This window comes from Coregonus lavaretus, assembly GCF_964263955.1.
Source record: "Coregonus lavaretus genome assembly, contig: HAP1_SCAFFOLD_623, whole genome shotgun sequence".
Lineage (NCBI taxonomy): Eukaryota > Metazoa > Chordata > Actinopteri > Salmoniformes > Salmonidae > Coregonus > Coregonus lavaretus.
Window position 1 is genome coordinate 125,001 of NW_028157212.1, and position 16,797 is coordinate 141,797.

The following is a 16,797-nucleotide window of genomic DNA, read 5'->3' on the forward strand; positions in this document are numbered from 1 at the left end:
TAATGGCTTCGATTGGCTCATTAGTGCACAGATTCAGCCAATCCCCTCAATGACACCTGTTGGGTTGTCGGGAAGGAGCATTATCTTGATCATCCTTCTGCATGTCTCCTGGATATTTAGTGTTCTGAAAACACATTGGAGATGAGTGTATGGGGAATCTCTACCAGGAATTAGTTTTAACATCCATTTTCTGTGAAGTCAGTGCAGGAAAATAAACAACCTTGCTCTGGGCTTTGGAAGAAAAGGAGCCATTAGCCCCATGTGATTTAGCTATGGGTATAAACAACACAATTCTGTGATTAAACCCTCCTAGAACTGCCAAGGTCAAATTAAATACATTTTAGGTGTACCATAAACATATAATCATGAGGCTTTGCGCGAATTATGTACACAAAAGCAACATTTATTATGTTCTGAATTACTTTATCATGTTCAGTGGTGTGTTTCGCCAGAGGCACATTGCTAAAATTACTGAAATCAGATAGGGATGGGGGATATTTGCAGGGCAAAAAAACGGTTTCCATCGACTAAGAACTGACAACGTGACACCAGGTCACACCAGTAGAACCAGCAGTCTTCAGGCTAGAACATTCTGCCTTGGGTCGGCTGAGACACACACATTCCACAGTCTGCCTTTGATAACCGAGGCAGAGATGACAGAACAGAACATTAGTGTTGGTCAGGTCTAAGCCTTGGGCTAACTAAGATGCTCCAATAAGCGAGAAAGCAGACCTGGGTTCAAATAATATTCAAAATCATTTCAAATCATTTATATCTGTGCTTGATTGAACTTGCCAGGCTTAATGGTGCCAATAGAACACTTCCAAAAGTGCAAATCTCAACCCATCTGGCAGTTCAGGCAGGCAAAAGCATTTAGAATGTTTTCAAATAGTATTTAAACCCAGGTCTGCCATGGGCTAACTAAGATGCTGCTGAGCAAGAGAGAGCCCTTGAAAAAAAATAAGTTCACTGAACCGTCCTGTTAAACAAACAGTATCAGCATTTATAGGACCTGGACCACACCCAAGCATACACACTAATTGTTGAAAGAAGAAAATACCTGCTTGAACTTCAGGTCTCTGGTTGTGAGTAGGTTTGAGTTACTTCTGTTACCTGAGGTTCACTATAACTAGGCTATAGTACTCAACTCCAGACCTGGAGGGCCACAGTACAGCTGGTTTTGTGATGCAAGCTATATAACACTATATAACACTATATAACACTATGACACTATGACACTATGACACTATGACACTATGACACTATGACATTATGACACTATGACACTATAACACTATGACACTATGACACTATGACACTATGACATTATGACACTATGACACTATGACACTATAACACTATGACACTATGACACAATAACACTATGACACTATGACACTATGACACAATAACACTATAACACTATGACAATATGACATTATGACACTATGACACTATGACACTATAACACTATGACACTATGACACAATAACACTATAACACTATGACACTATGACACAATAACACTATAACACTATGACACTATGACACAATAACACTATAAACTATGACAATATGACATTATGACACTATGACACTATGACACTATAACACTATGACACTATGACACTATGACACAATAACACTATAACACTATGACACTATGACACAATAACACTATGACACTATGACAATATGACATTATGACACTATGACACTATGACACTATGACACTATGACACTATAATACTATGACACTATAACACAATAACACTATGACACTATGACACTATGACACTATGACACTATGACACTATGACACTATGACACAATAACACTATAACACTATGACACTATAACACTATAACACTATAACACTATGACACAATGACACTATGACACAATAACACTATAACACTATGACACTATGACACTATGACACTATAACACTATGACACTATGACACTATGACACTATGACACAATAACACTATAACACTCTGACACTATGACACAACACTATAACACTATGACACTATAACACTATGACACTATGACACTATGACACTATAACACTATGACACTATGACACTATGACACTATGACACTATGACACTATGACACAATAACACTATAACACTATGACACTATAACACTATAACACTATAACACTATGACACAATGACACTATGACACAATAACACTATAACACTATGACACTATGACACTATGACACTATAACACTATGACACTATGACACTATGACACAATAACACTATAACACTCTGACACTATGACACAACACTATAACACTATGACACTATAACACTATGACACTATGACATTATAACACTATGACACTATAACACTATGACACTATGACATTATGACACTATGACACTATAACATTATGACATTATGACACTATGACACTATAACACTATGACACTATAACATTATAACACTATGACACTATAACACTATGACACTATGACACTATGACATTATGACACTATGACACTATAACACTATGACACTATAACATTATAACACTATGACACTATAACACTATGACATTATGACACTATGACACTATAACACTATGACACTATGACACTATGACACTATGACACTATGACACTATAACACTATGACACTATAACACTATGACACTATAACATTATAACACTATGACACTATAACACTATGACACTATGACACTATGACATTATGACACTATGACACTATAACACTATGACACTATAACATTATAACACTATGACACTATAACACTATGACACTATGACATTATGACACTATGACACTATAACACTATGACACTATGACACTATGACACTATGACACTATGACACTATGACACTATAACACTATGACACTATAACATTATAACACTATGACACTATAACACTATGACACTATGACATTATGACACTATGACACTATAACACTATGACACTATGACACTATGACACTATGACACTATGACACTATAACACTATGACACTATAACACTATGACACTATAACATTATAACACTATGACACTATAACACTATGACACTATAACACTATGACACTATGACACTATGACACTATAACACTATAACACTATATATAACACTATAACACTATGACACTATGACACTATGACACTATGACACTATGACACTATAACACTATAACACTATAACACTATGACACAATAACACTATGACACTATGACACTATAACACTATGACACTATGACACTATGACACTATGACACTATGACACTATAACACTATAACATTATGACATTATAACACTATGACACTATGACACTATAACACTATGACACTATGACACTATGACATTATGACACTATGACACTATGACATTATGACACTATGACACTATGACGCTATAACACTATAACACTATAACACTATGACACTATGACACTATGACACTATGACACTATGACACTATAACACTATGACACTATGACACTATGACACTATAACACTATGACACTATGACACTATGACACTATAACACTATGACACTATAACACTATGACACTATAACACTATAACACTATAACACTATGACACTATGACATTATGACACTATGACACTATGACGCTATAACATTATGACACTATAACACTATGACACTATGACATTATGACACTATGACACTATAACACTATGACACTATAACACTATAACACTATAACACTATGACACTATAACACTATGACACTATGACACTATAACACTATGACACTATGACATTATGACACTATGACGCTATGACGCTATAACACTATAACACTATAACACTATGACACTATGACACTATAACACTATGACACTATGACATTATGACACTATGACACTATGACGCTATAACATTATGACACTATAACACTATGACACTATGACATTATGACACTATGACACTATAACACTATGACACTATGACACTATGACATTATGACATGGTCAGAGATGGTAACTACTGTAATACAGTCTGATATCGAAAGGGAAATAATACTATCAGCAAAAACTGTTCAATGCACCAATTAAAGGTAATTTCTGTTTGAGACGATTTATGCAGCGTTTACCGCAAACGCGGGAACATTGCCTTTAAAGCGTGGCACTGCGGACAAAGTGCGATCGGATTGAATCCCGGCCCTTAACGATAATGACAAACAGACAGACAGACAGACAGACAGACAGACAGACAGACAGACAGACAGACAGACAGACAGTGACACACAAAAGTATGCCAGGTAGACCAGAAGGAGGAGGGGAGGAGTAACAGAAACTACTGTCAATCAAACATTACACCACATACAATACTCTTGTCATCAATAACGTCAGGCTCAGAGATGCACCACAACACCAAAATGACCAATCATCGCTCTCCCTTGGAGAACTTCCAGGTGCATAGTGAGCACGAGAATTCAATATGTGTGTCAGACGACTATCATTGATTCCAATATTGGTCATTGTTCATCGGTGGTAATAGCATTTTATATTGCCTGCGACTGTTTCTTCCGATCTGAGGAGATAAGAGGGGCTATCACCTTTGGAAAAGGCATCTCCTAGTTGTTTTCCGTAGGAGGAAATTGAAACATTCCATCTTGAAAAAGTAGGTAATAAAAGTTGAATTGCTGCAGATTGTTCCCTAAATGTGATTGGAATGAAATCGGGGGGAAGCCATCGCTTTGGCAGTCAGATCCATTTCGGCAAAGGCAAGGGGAAGATTTTTTTGACTTTCCTGAATATAGGCTTCACGTATGGCCTGAAATAATATATGTTTTATTGTCACATACACCAGATAGGTGCAGTGAAATGTGTTGTTTTACAGGGTCAGCCATAGTAGTACAGTGCCCCTGGAGCAAATTAGGGTTAAGTGCCTTGCTCAAGGGCACATCAATCGATTTTTCACCTTGACGGCTCGAGTATTCAAACCAGCGACCTTTCGGTTACTGGCCCAACGCTCTAACCGCTAGACTGCCTGCAACCCTGCCAACAGCCAGTGTTTCAGACCAAAAGCATTGAACTAAGATCTTCAGATGAAACATGAGTGTGGCGTCTCATACCTATCTAGAGATACCAACCTGTCCCACAGAAATACTGCAGGCAAAGCAAACTCACACACACTGTAGTTATGTACTTTGTGGATAGCTTGATGACCTTTCATTGCCTGTGTAATGACAGTATAATGAACACTATGATAGAGAACATTTTATATTTTGTATAGCCTCAAACACCAAGTGAGGCATAGGGTCCCTAATTTCAAAATAGGGTTCATCATCACCGTCAATCGTGAATGATTATTTCTTCACGTTTTACTGGTGAAATTTCCAAACTGAAATCTCTGTGCCAATCATTTGATTGATCTCAATCAGTTTCATGGGGAATATGCATTTAGATCTTGTTCAATTATTGTTTCGTGTGAGAATTATATACAGACGGTGTTAAGAAACGATTCGCTTTTCAATCAAAGCATACATCCTGCCTAGTGTCTCTGTTGAGGTTTGGCGCATGAGAAAATACAATGTGACTATTTAGCTTCGGCTAACCATCCTAAAATGTCATTGGAAATGAGGAGGTGTTTTTGGTGTAACAGTAACATTGTATGCCTACTATGCTATGCTATTATAATCCATTCTGTTACGTAAAATGAAAATGAACCATTATGTGATCTTGCCAGACATTGATTCAGATTTGATCTGACTAAACCAGCACCATTGTGAGAAGTGCTAATCTTCTATTAGTAATAATAATAATAATAATAATAATGATAATAATAATGATAACTGATGAGTAGGACTATTAGGCGACAGATCTTGATGAGATGTAATTTTAAGTGATCGGAGCGCCCCTTCGTGGTGCTGAAAGGAAAGCGCCAGGACCGTGCAATGATGTTAAAAAAGTTGAACCAACTTGTGGTGCTGAAGGATAGCTGAAGGATAGGTCTGCCGTTCGGCCAGTACAGGAACAAACAACAATAATTTGCAGTAGGCCTATAGCCTACGACTATGTGGTATAGCTATCAGTAGGCTACAGCCTAATGTAAATACAAATATATTTAGCGTAATATCATTGCACAGTTTGTGAGGAGAGCTGTATTGCTAGTAGGCATTTCCTTGTATTGTGTAGCTTACACACTTGATCCTAAATAAACGTTGATTTGATTACCTTGAACACATGACTACAATATACCCTATTACAGAATAAAAGAAAACAGAGAGGTGAACTATACATTCATATAATTTATATACATAGATTTGACATGCTATCAAAGCAATCGACCAAGTAGGGAACTGGGGGGCTGTGGACACTGAGTAGGGAGATGGGGTTCATATGGGTGACATGAGGGTGTGGTGGTGTTGATGGGAGAAGTGGACTAACTTGTCTTACCTCTTTCTCTCCTCTCTTTGTTTTTCTGTCTATGTCTATCCTCTAACCTCCTCTCCTCTCCTCTGTCCCTCCCTGTATCTCCTCTAACCTCATCTCCTCTCCTCTGTCCCTCCCTGTATCTCCTCTAACCTCCTCTCCTATCCTCTGTCCCTCCCTGTATCTCCTCTAACCTCATCTCCTCTGTCCCTCCCTTTCTCTCCTCTCACCTCCTCTCCTCTCCTCTGTCCCTCCCTGTCTCTCCTCTCACCTCATCTCCTCTCCTCTGTCCCTCCCTGTCTCTCCTCTAACCTCCTCTCCTCTCCTCTGTCCCTCCCTGTCTCTCCTCTCCTCTCACCTCATCTCCTCTGTCCCTCCCTGTATCTCCTCTCACCTCATCTCCTCTCCTCTGTCCCTCCCTGTCTCTCCTCTCCTCTCACCTCCTCTCCTCTCCTCTGTCCCTCCCTGTATCTCCTCTCACCTCATCTCCTCTCCTCTGTCCCTCCCTGTCTCTCCTCTAACTTCATCTCCTCTGTCCCTCCCTGTATCTCCTCTCACCTCATCTCCTCTCCTCTGTCCCTCCCTGTATCTTCTCTCACCTCATCTCCTCTCCTCTGTCCCTCCCTGCCTCTCCTCTCACCTCCTCTCCTCTGCCCCTCCCTGTCTCTCCTATCCTCTCACCTCCCCTCCTCTCCTCTGCCCCTCCCTATCTCTCCTCTCACCTCATCTCCTCTGTCCCTCCCTGTCTCTCCTCTCCTCTCACCTCATCTCCTCTCCTCTGCCCCTCCCTGTCTCTCCTCTCACCTCATCTCCTCTCCTCTGTCCCTCCCTGTCTCTCCTCTCCTCTCACCTCCTCTCCTCTCCTCTGTCCCTCCCTGTATCTCCTCTCACCTCATCTCCTCTGTCTCTCCCTGTATCTCCTCTCACCTCATCTCCTCTCCTCTGCCCCTCCCTGTCTCTCCTCTCACCTCATCTCCTCTCCTCTGCCCCTCCCTGTCTCTCCTCTCTTCTCACCTCATCTCCTCTCCTCTGTCCCTCCCTGTCTCTCCTCTCCTCTCACCTCATCTCCTCTCCTCTGTCCCTCCCTGTCTCTCCTCTCACCTCATCTCCTCTCCTCTGCCCCTCCCTGTCTCTCCTCTCACCTCATCTCCTCTCCTCTGCCCCTCCCTGTCTCTCCTCTCACCTCATCTCCTCTCCTCTGTCCCTCCCTGTCTCTCCTCTCCTCTCACCTCATCTCCTCTCCTCTGTCCCTCCCTGTCTCTCCTCTCACCTCATCTCCTCTCCTCTGCCCCTCACTGTCTCTCCTCTAACCTCATCTCCTCTGCCCCTCCCTGTCTCTCCTCTCATCTCCTCTCCTCTGTCCCTCCCTGTCTCTCCTCTCCTCTCACCTCATCTCCTCTCCTCTGTCCCTCCCTGTATCTCCTCTCACCTCATCTCCTCTCCTCTGTCCCTCCCTGTCTCTCCTCTCACCTCATCTCCTCTCCTCTGTCCCTCCCTGTCTCTCCTCTAACCTCATCTCCTCTCTCCCTCCCTGTCTCTCCTCTCCTCTCACCTCATCTCCTCTCCTCTGCCCCTCCCTGTATCTCCTCTCATCTCCTCTCCTCTGTCCCTCCCTGTCTCTCCTCTCCTCTCCTCTCCTCTGCCCCTCCCTGTCTCTCCTCTAACCTCATCTCCTCTCCTCTGTCCCTCCCTGTCTCTCCTCTCATCTCCTCTCCTCTGTCCCTCCCTGTCTCTCCTCTCATCTCCTCTCCTCTGTCCCTCCCTGTCTCTCCTCTCATCTCCTCTCCTCTGTCCCTCCATGTCTCTCCTCTCATCTCCTCTCCTCTGTCCCTCCCTGTCTCTCCTCTCATCTCCTCTCCTCTGTCCCTCCCTGTCTCTCCTCTCATCTCCTCTCCTCTGTCCCTCCCTGTCTCTCCTCTCACCTCATCTCCTCTCCTCTGCCCCTCCCTGTCTCTCCTCTCCTCTCACCTCATCTCCTCTCCTCTGCCCCTCCCTGTCTCTCCTCTCCTCTCACCTCATCTCCTCTCCTCTGTCCCTCCCTGTCTCTCCTCTCATCTCCTCTCCTCTGTCCCTCCCTGTCTCTCCTCTCATCTCCTCTCCTCTGTCCCTCCCTGTCTCTCCTCTCCTATCACCTCATCTCCTCTCCTCTGCCCCTCCCTGTCTCTCCTCTAACCTCATCTCCTCTCCTCTGTCCCCCCCTGTCTCTCCTCTCCTCTCCTCTCCTCTGTCCCTCCCTGTCTCTCCTCTCCTCTCACCTCATCTCCTCTCCTCTGTCCCCCCCTGTCTCTCCTCTCATCTCCTCTCCTCTGTCCCTCCCTGTATCTCCTCTCATCTCCTCTCCTCTGTCCCCCCCTGTATCTCCTCTAACCTCCTCTCCTCTGTCCCTCCCTGTCTCTCCTCTCACCTCATCTCCTATCCTCTGTCCCTCCCTGTCTCTCCTCTCACCTCATCTCCTCTCCTCTGTCCCTCCCTGTCTCTCCTCTCCTCTCATCTCCTCTGTCCCTCCCTGTCTCTCCTCTAACCTCCTCTCCTCTGTCCCTCCCTGTATCTCCTCTCCTCTCATCTCCTCTCCTCTGTCCCTCCATGTCTCGCCTCTCACCTCATCACCTCACTCTTCTGCTTCTCCTTTTGGCAGTTAGACGTGTCGGAGATCTTACCAAGCTTATACTAGCGACACCAGGAAATAATTTGCAACAAGCTTTGCGTAGATGTGTCTCAACTGTCGTAACCAAAGCACTTCAAAAGGAAGATGATGATATTATTACAGCATCAAGTCAACTCAGTTTAGTAGATTGTGATGCCATCGTAATACGTATCACAGATATAACGCCTCAGTCCAAAAGTAATCAGCCTACAGATTTTTTTCACAGCAACACGTGAGCCATAAAACACACCCATGACACAGCATTAAAAGTACTGTGTCATTTGAATAAGCCAGGCAAGACCCGTTGGGTTACCACTGTGCCTGTAGTCATGGTGATACGCCATGATGACTAAAATACCATAGCAACTACACACCACACACCACACAAAACAGCCTCACCCATCAGTATTTGACTTCCAGGATACTGAACTTGGTCTACACAATGATTTTTGTCCTGTAAAAAGCTGTGTTATGTTTTCCTCTCTTCAAACATGATGTAATCTGTTTGCCACTGACACAGACTGTGAAGCTCACTTGTCACTGAAATGTCACCAACGGCCAACATCATGCAAAACAAAATCACAATGGCGGAAATTGGGCGGTGATGTCATTTAAACTGTGTGTGTACGTGTGTGTGTGTACGTGTGGGTTTTGTATTCCCCAAACATCCCTTTTAATCTGCCTTGGGCATTAGCTAAAAATAAACCTCTCTCCCTCCTCTCATGAATGTTTCTTATCACCCAACCCCACTACCCCCTACATCACCTTATCACCTTATCACACTTTGACTCTTAGCCCTGTTATCAGACGGTTACATTTAGCACCTTCATACTTGAACTATTTTATCACCTTATCATACTTACTATTTATCACCTTTCATACTTTACTATGGTACCTTTACTATTTTATCACCTCTAGTGCACAGTATCATACTTTACGTATCATCACCTTATCACCCCACTACCCCTACATCAGCTTATCACCCCCACTACCCCCACATCACCTTATCACCCCACTACCCCTACATCACCTTATCACCCCACTAACCCTAAATCACCTTATAACCTTATCACCCCACTACCTACATCACCTTATCACCCCACTACCCCTACATCACCTTATCACCCCACTACCCCTACATTACCTTATCACCCCACTACCTCTACATCACCTTATCACCCCACTACCCCTACATCACCTTATCACCCCGCTACCTCTACATCACCTTATCACCCCACTACCTCTACATCACCTTATCACCCCACTACCCCTACATCACCTTATCACCTCACTATCCCCTACATCACCTTATCACCTTATCACCCCACTACCCATACATCACCTTATCACCCCACTACCCCTACATCACCTTATCACCTTATCACCCCACTACCCCCTACATAACCTTATCACCCCACTACCCCTAAATCACCTTATCACCCCACTACCCCTACATTACCTTATCACCCCACTACCTCTACATCACCTTATCACCCCACTACCCCTACAACACCTTATCACCCCACTACCTCTACATCACCTTATCACCCCACTACCCCTACATCACCTTATCACCCCACTACCCCTACATTACCTTATCACCCCACTACCTCTACATCACCTTATCACCCCACTACCTCTACATCACCTTATCACCCCACTACCCCCTACATCACCTTATCACCCCACTACCCCTACATCACCTTATCACCCCACTACCTCTACATCACCTTATCACCCCACTACCCCTACATCACCTTATCACCCCACTACCCCCTACATCACCTTATCACCCCACTACCTCTACATCACCTTATCACCCCACTACCTCCTACATCACCTTATCACCCCACTACCTCTACATCACCTTATCACCCCACTACCCCCTACATCACCTTATCACCCCACTACCCCCTACATCACCTTATCACCCCACTACCCCTAAATCACCGTATCACCCCACTACCCCCTACATCACCTTATCACCCCACTACCCCTACATCACCTTATCATCCCATTACCCCCTACATCACCTTATCACCCCACTACCCCCTACATCACCTTATCACCCCACTACCTCTACATCACCTTATCACCCCACTACCCCCTACATCACCTTATCACCCCACTACCTCTACATCACCTTATCACCCAACTACCCCCTACATCACCTTATCACCCCACTACCCCCTACATCACCTTATCACCCCACTAACCCTAAATCACCTTATAACCTTATCACCCCACTACCCTACATCACCTTATCACCCCACTACCCCTACATCAACTTATCACCCCACTACCCCTACATTACCTTATCACCCCACTACCTCTACATCACCTTATCACCCACTACCCCTACATCACCTTATCACCCCGCTACCTCTACATCACCTTATCACCCCACTACCTCTACATCACCTTATCACCCCACTACCCCTACATCACCTTATCACCTCACTATCCCCTACATCACCTTATCACCCCACTACCCATACATCACCTTATCACCCCACTACCCCTACATCACCTTATCACCTTATCACCCCACTACCCCCTACATAACCTTATCACCCCACTACCCCCTACATAACCTTATCACCCCACTACCCCTACATTACCTTATCACCCCACTACCTCTACATCACCTTATCACCCCACTACCCCTACAACACCTTATCACCCCACTACCCCTACATCACCTTATCACCCCACTACCCCTACATCACCTTATCACCCCACTACCCCTACATACCTTATCACCCCACTACCTCTACATCACCTTATCACCCCACTACCTCTACATCACCTTATCACCCCACTACCCCCTACATCACCTTATCACCCCACTACCCCTACATCACCTTATCACCCCACTACCCCCTACATCACCTTATCACCCCATTACCTCTACATCACCTTATCACCCCACTACCTCTACATCACCTTATCACCCCACTACCCCTACATCACCTTATCACCCCACTACCCCCTACATCACCTTATCACCCCACTACCTCTACATCACCTTATCACCCCACTACCCCCTACATCACCTTATCACCCCACTACCCCTAAATCACCGTATCACCCCACTACCCCCTACATCACCTTATCACCCCACTACCCCTACATCACCTTATCATCCCACTACCCCCTACATCACCTTATCACCCCACTACCCCCTACATCATCTTATCACCCCACTACCTCTACATCACCTTATCACCCCACTACCCCCTACATCACCTTATCACCCCACTACCTCTACATCACCTTATCACCCAACTACCCCCTACATCACCTTATCACCCCACTACCCCTACATCACCTTATCACCCCACTACCCCCTACATCACCTTATCACCCCACTACCCCTAAATCACCTTATCACCCCACTACCCCCTACATCACCTTATCACCCCAATACCCCTACATCACCTTATCACCCCACTACCCCCTACATCACCTTATCACCCACTACCTCTACATCTCCTTATCACCCACTACCTCTACATCTCCTTATCACCCCACTACCCCCTACATCACCTTATCACCCCACTACCCCTACATCACCTTATCACCCCACTACCCTCACATCGCCAACAAACCTGCTGTTGGTCTCAGGACTGACCCAAAGGGAGCAGGAAGTTACTCTTTAGCAGGGCTCTCCAACCCTGTTCTCGGAGAGCTACCATGCTGTAAAATTTAGCTCCAACCCTAATCTAGCGCAGCTGATTCTAATAATTAGTTACAACTGGAGGGTTGGAGTTAAAACCTACAGGACGGTAGCTCCCCAGGAACAGGGTTGGAGTTAAAACCTACAGGACGGTAGCTCCCCAGGAACAGGGTTGGAGTTAAAACCTACAGGACGGTAGCTCCCCAGGAACAGGGTTGGAGTTAAAACCTACAGGAGGGTAGCTCTCCAGGAACAGGGTTGGAGTTAAAACCTACAGGAGGGTAGCTCTCCAGGAACAGGGTTGGAGTTAAAACCTACAGGAGGGTAGCTCTCCAGGAACAGGGTTTGAGTTAAAACCTACAGGACGGTAGCTCTCCAGGAACAGGGTTGGAGTTAAAACCTACAGGAGGGTAGCTCTCCAGGAACAGGGTTGGATTTAAAACCTACAGGAGGGTAGCTCCCCAGGAACAGGGTTGGAGTTAAAACCTACAGGAGGGTAGCTCTCCAGGAACAGGGTTGGAGTGAAAACCTACAGGAGGGTAGCTCCCCAGGAACAGGGTTGGAGTTAAAACCTACAGGAGGGTAGCTCCCCAGGAACAGGGTTGGAGTTAAAACCTACAGGAGGGTAGCTCCCCAGGAACAGGGTTGGAGTTAAAACCTACAGGAGGGTAGCTCCCCAGGAACAGGGTTGGAGTTAAAACCTACAGGAGGGTAGCTCCCTAGGAACAGGGTTGGAGTTAAAACCTACAGGAGGGTAGCTCCCCAGGAACAGGGTTGGAGTTAAAACCTACAGGAGGGTAGCTCCCCAGGAACAGGGTTGGAGTTAAAACCTACAGGAGGGTAGCTCTCCAGGAACAGGGTTGGAGTGAAAACCTACAGGACGGTAGCTCTGCAGGAACAAGGTTGGAATTAAAACCTACAGGCAGGAGAGTACCTCTCCAGGAAGTTGTATGTGTTCAGCAGCCTTTCATTTGTTAGCTTTGAAAAACACAATGCTGGTGTAGGCCTAGCCTACAGAACGATCCATGCACAAAAAAGCTCAGTTTACCAAATTGATGAGACCTGCAACAGCTGATAGATATTAAGTTCACATAAGAGGCATCAGGCACATTGGAAAGTACAAACTTTGCCTAAGGCCAAGCAAACAGCTTTTAACTGTGTTTAGAGCCTCCCACCCCCTAGGTAGTGAATAGAGCCAACCGTTATTACTGTTATTAACTTATTAATTTAATTAACTGCCATTGCCAACATGAAAGAATACCTGTCCATTCACCAATTGTTTTTGGGGTTGAGCTCTGCATATTTACATCTGATATAGTCTTACCATATGTCACACAACCATCTACTCTGTCTTTCCAGTCTCTAACGGAATGGCATTCAACAGTATTAACATTATGCAGTAGTTAATGACGTTCAATCTGTAGACACAAACACACACACACACACACACACAAACTTGTTTAGTTTGTACCAATAGCCTTAATTATATACATGCTCAATTCTTCATTCTGTGACATCCCTTAATCTCTTGCTTTAGCGCGGTACTTACTAAAACAAAACTCATTTTATTTTTAATAACTCACTTTCCAAAGTTTATTTTTACAAATTGTATTCACGGAAGTATTTTTTTCAAAGATTTACGTTTAATCATGGAAGTGGAATGGGAAGCCTATGACCGACTCGACCGCAACAGATGTGCAAACCTGCTTTGTGCGTATTTATAAATAAAAGCCATATTAATAGTAATATGCCTGTCATAATAACTAAAACTCTCTACAGTTGTTGTTGTCAATATGTGACTTTATAAACGTGTAATAACGTATTTGTGTATTCTTACACTACTTGGCAGGCTTCTCTGATTATCTGTTAAGAAGTAGAGCGGAGGTAGAGATACTTTACCTGTTGCGCTAAATGAAGGTGTGGCACCCGTTCGCCGTAGGTATCAACAATTCACTGATAACTTCCGTTTTCATTTATAACACATGTCCTCCGCAAAGCAACGAAAGAAAAAAACTTCAAACCATCCGAAAAGAAACATAGCTTCTGTTCATATTTGACAATGATAGCGCCTTTCTTTGTAGTGTTTGTTGCCGTCTGTCGCTGCGAAGGAAAAGTCCCCCGTGACTGCCTTGTCCCATGTCTCTGGAAAAGCACGGCTATTTGAATGTCTGATGTTAGCCTAAGCAGGGCCTGAACTTGGGCTGCCTAGTTTGCATGGCCTTAATGAGCGATCATGTGACTTCGCCCGGATCACAAAACTTCTAAATACTCGCCCTCTCACTTGTTTTAACCGCTGGTGCTCCGTTTATGAAAAAGGGTGTGGAATCAGGGCTGGATGACATAGACTACGTTTTGATAATATTCTATTTGGATAGTATTAGTAATACTATAATAGCCTTAGATTAATCATAAAACGTGAGCTATAGTGCCTCTTTAGATATGACTTCCTTTCACTTGTCACTAAACCAGGGGTATATTCATTACGCCGACTCTGTTGCAAAACAGAAACGTTTACTTCAAACAGAAAACGTTTTGCAACAAAAACGAGAGTTTCTATTGGGCAAATGCAGGTAGGTCCCTCCCTGTTTCAGTATGTTTGCTTTGTTTGCTTACGTTTGGTTCATAAAATGTAAACGGTTTCCGTTGCAAAACTTAATGAATACACCCGTTCAACTGTTTTGATACGATGCTCGTCACTAACCACGTTTCCATCCACAGTTTCTATGCGAGTAAAGTCATAACGTCAAAAAAAAAATCATGACAGCTGTGATGGAAACAGGTACTTTCATTACAATTTTATAAATGCCGACAGATAATTTGTTCATTCGACATGGTGGGATCTTTTTGTGTTGGTAAAATTACTGATGTGATAAATGTTGGTGGAAACGCCTTTATGTGCAAATATTGATACAATCACGTCATATCGAAGTAAACTTGGGAGTCACGCGATGATATGGTCCTCTGTAGCTCAATTGGTAGTGCATGGCGCTTGTAACGCCAGGGTAGTGTGTTCGATCCCCGGGACCACTATACATGAAAATGTATGCACGCATGACTGTAAGTCGCTTTGGATAAAAGCGTCTGCTAAATGGCGTGTTATTATGATGTGGTCCTCACACTATTTCTCAGGAAAACATGCAGTTTTAAGCATCAGTTGTCAGAGCACCTTACCGATCACTGCACCTGTACACAGCCCATCTGAAATTAGCCCACCCAACTACCTCATCCCTATATTGTTATTTATTTTGCTCTTTTGCACCCCAGTATCTCTATTTGCACATCATCTCTTGCACATCTAGCATTCCAGTGTTAATACTAATTGTAATTATTTTGCACTATAGCCTATTTATTGCCTTACCTCCACAACTTGCTACATTTGCACACACTGTAAATATCACTGTATATATTTTCTGTTGTATTTTTTGACTTTATGTTTTTTTTACCCCATATGTAACTCTGTGTTGTTGTTTTTATCGCACTGCTTTGCTTTATCTTGGCCAGGTCGCAGTTGTAAATGAGAACTTGTTCTCAACTGGCTTACCTGGTTAAATAAAGGTGAAATAAAAATAAAAATAAATTAGGCTATGATGAATTTCACAGGGTGGTGAAAGTGCAAGGTGTTATTGATGCTCCTTTCCAATAAATATTGAGGGTCTGATGCTGGTGACATGATGATCGATGCTTGACCGCCGTTTGACAAATACAAATATTCTCGCTCTTATCCATAAAAACCTCATCATATAGACTAGTCTACCTGCACAGCCCACGCACACTGTATCTGCAAGCTGTAGGCTAGAGTGCACCTGCCAACACCAGAGAAGGCACATTTGCTGTTCAACTCAACAGTTTTTGTGACAAAACTATTCGCAGAGTTGTAAATGAGACGGAAACACATTGAACTTAAGATTTTTATTCGGTACATGGAAACTTAAGCGAAAAAGTAGGTCTACATTTTGTGTGCACTATGTCATCGCGCACTGAAGTCCCCAACAAATCCATTCGGTGGAATCAACTGGTGGGAAAATGTGCATATTTTCTTTATTAGATTTTAGAATATTTGCA

At 43.7% G+C, this 16,797-nt stretch overlaps 1 protein-coding gene across 1 annotated transcript in view; it reads right to left on the reverse strand.

Moving 5' to 3' along the window:
• LOC311125682 (uncharacterized protein) overlaps positions 1-15,233 on the reverse strand; it is a 27,544-nt gene extending 12,311 nt beyond the window's left edge. The window contains exon 1 of the mRNA XM_084199711.1: positions 14,635-15,233. The gene's annotated coding sequence lies outside the window, so the exon portion shown is untranslated. The remainder of the gene's footprint in view (positions 1-14,634) is intronic.
• Positions 15,234-16,797: the final 1,564 nt, after the last annotated feature.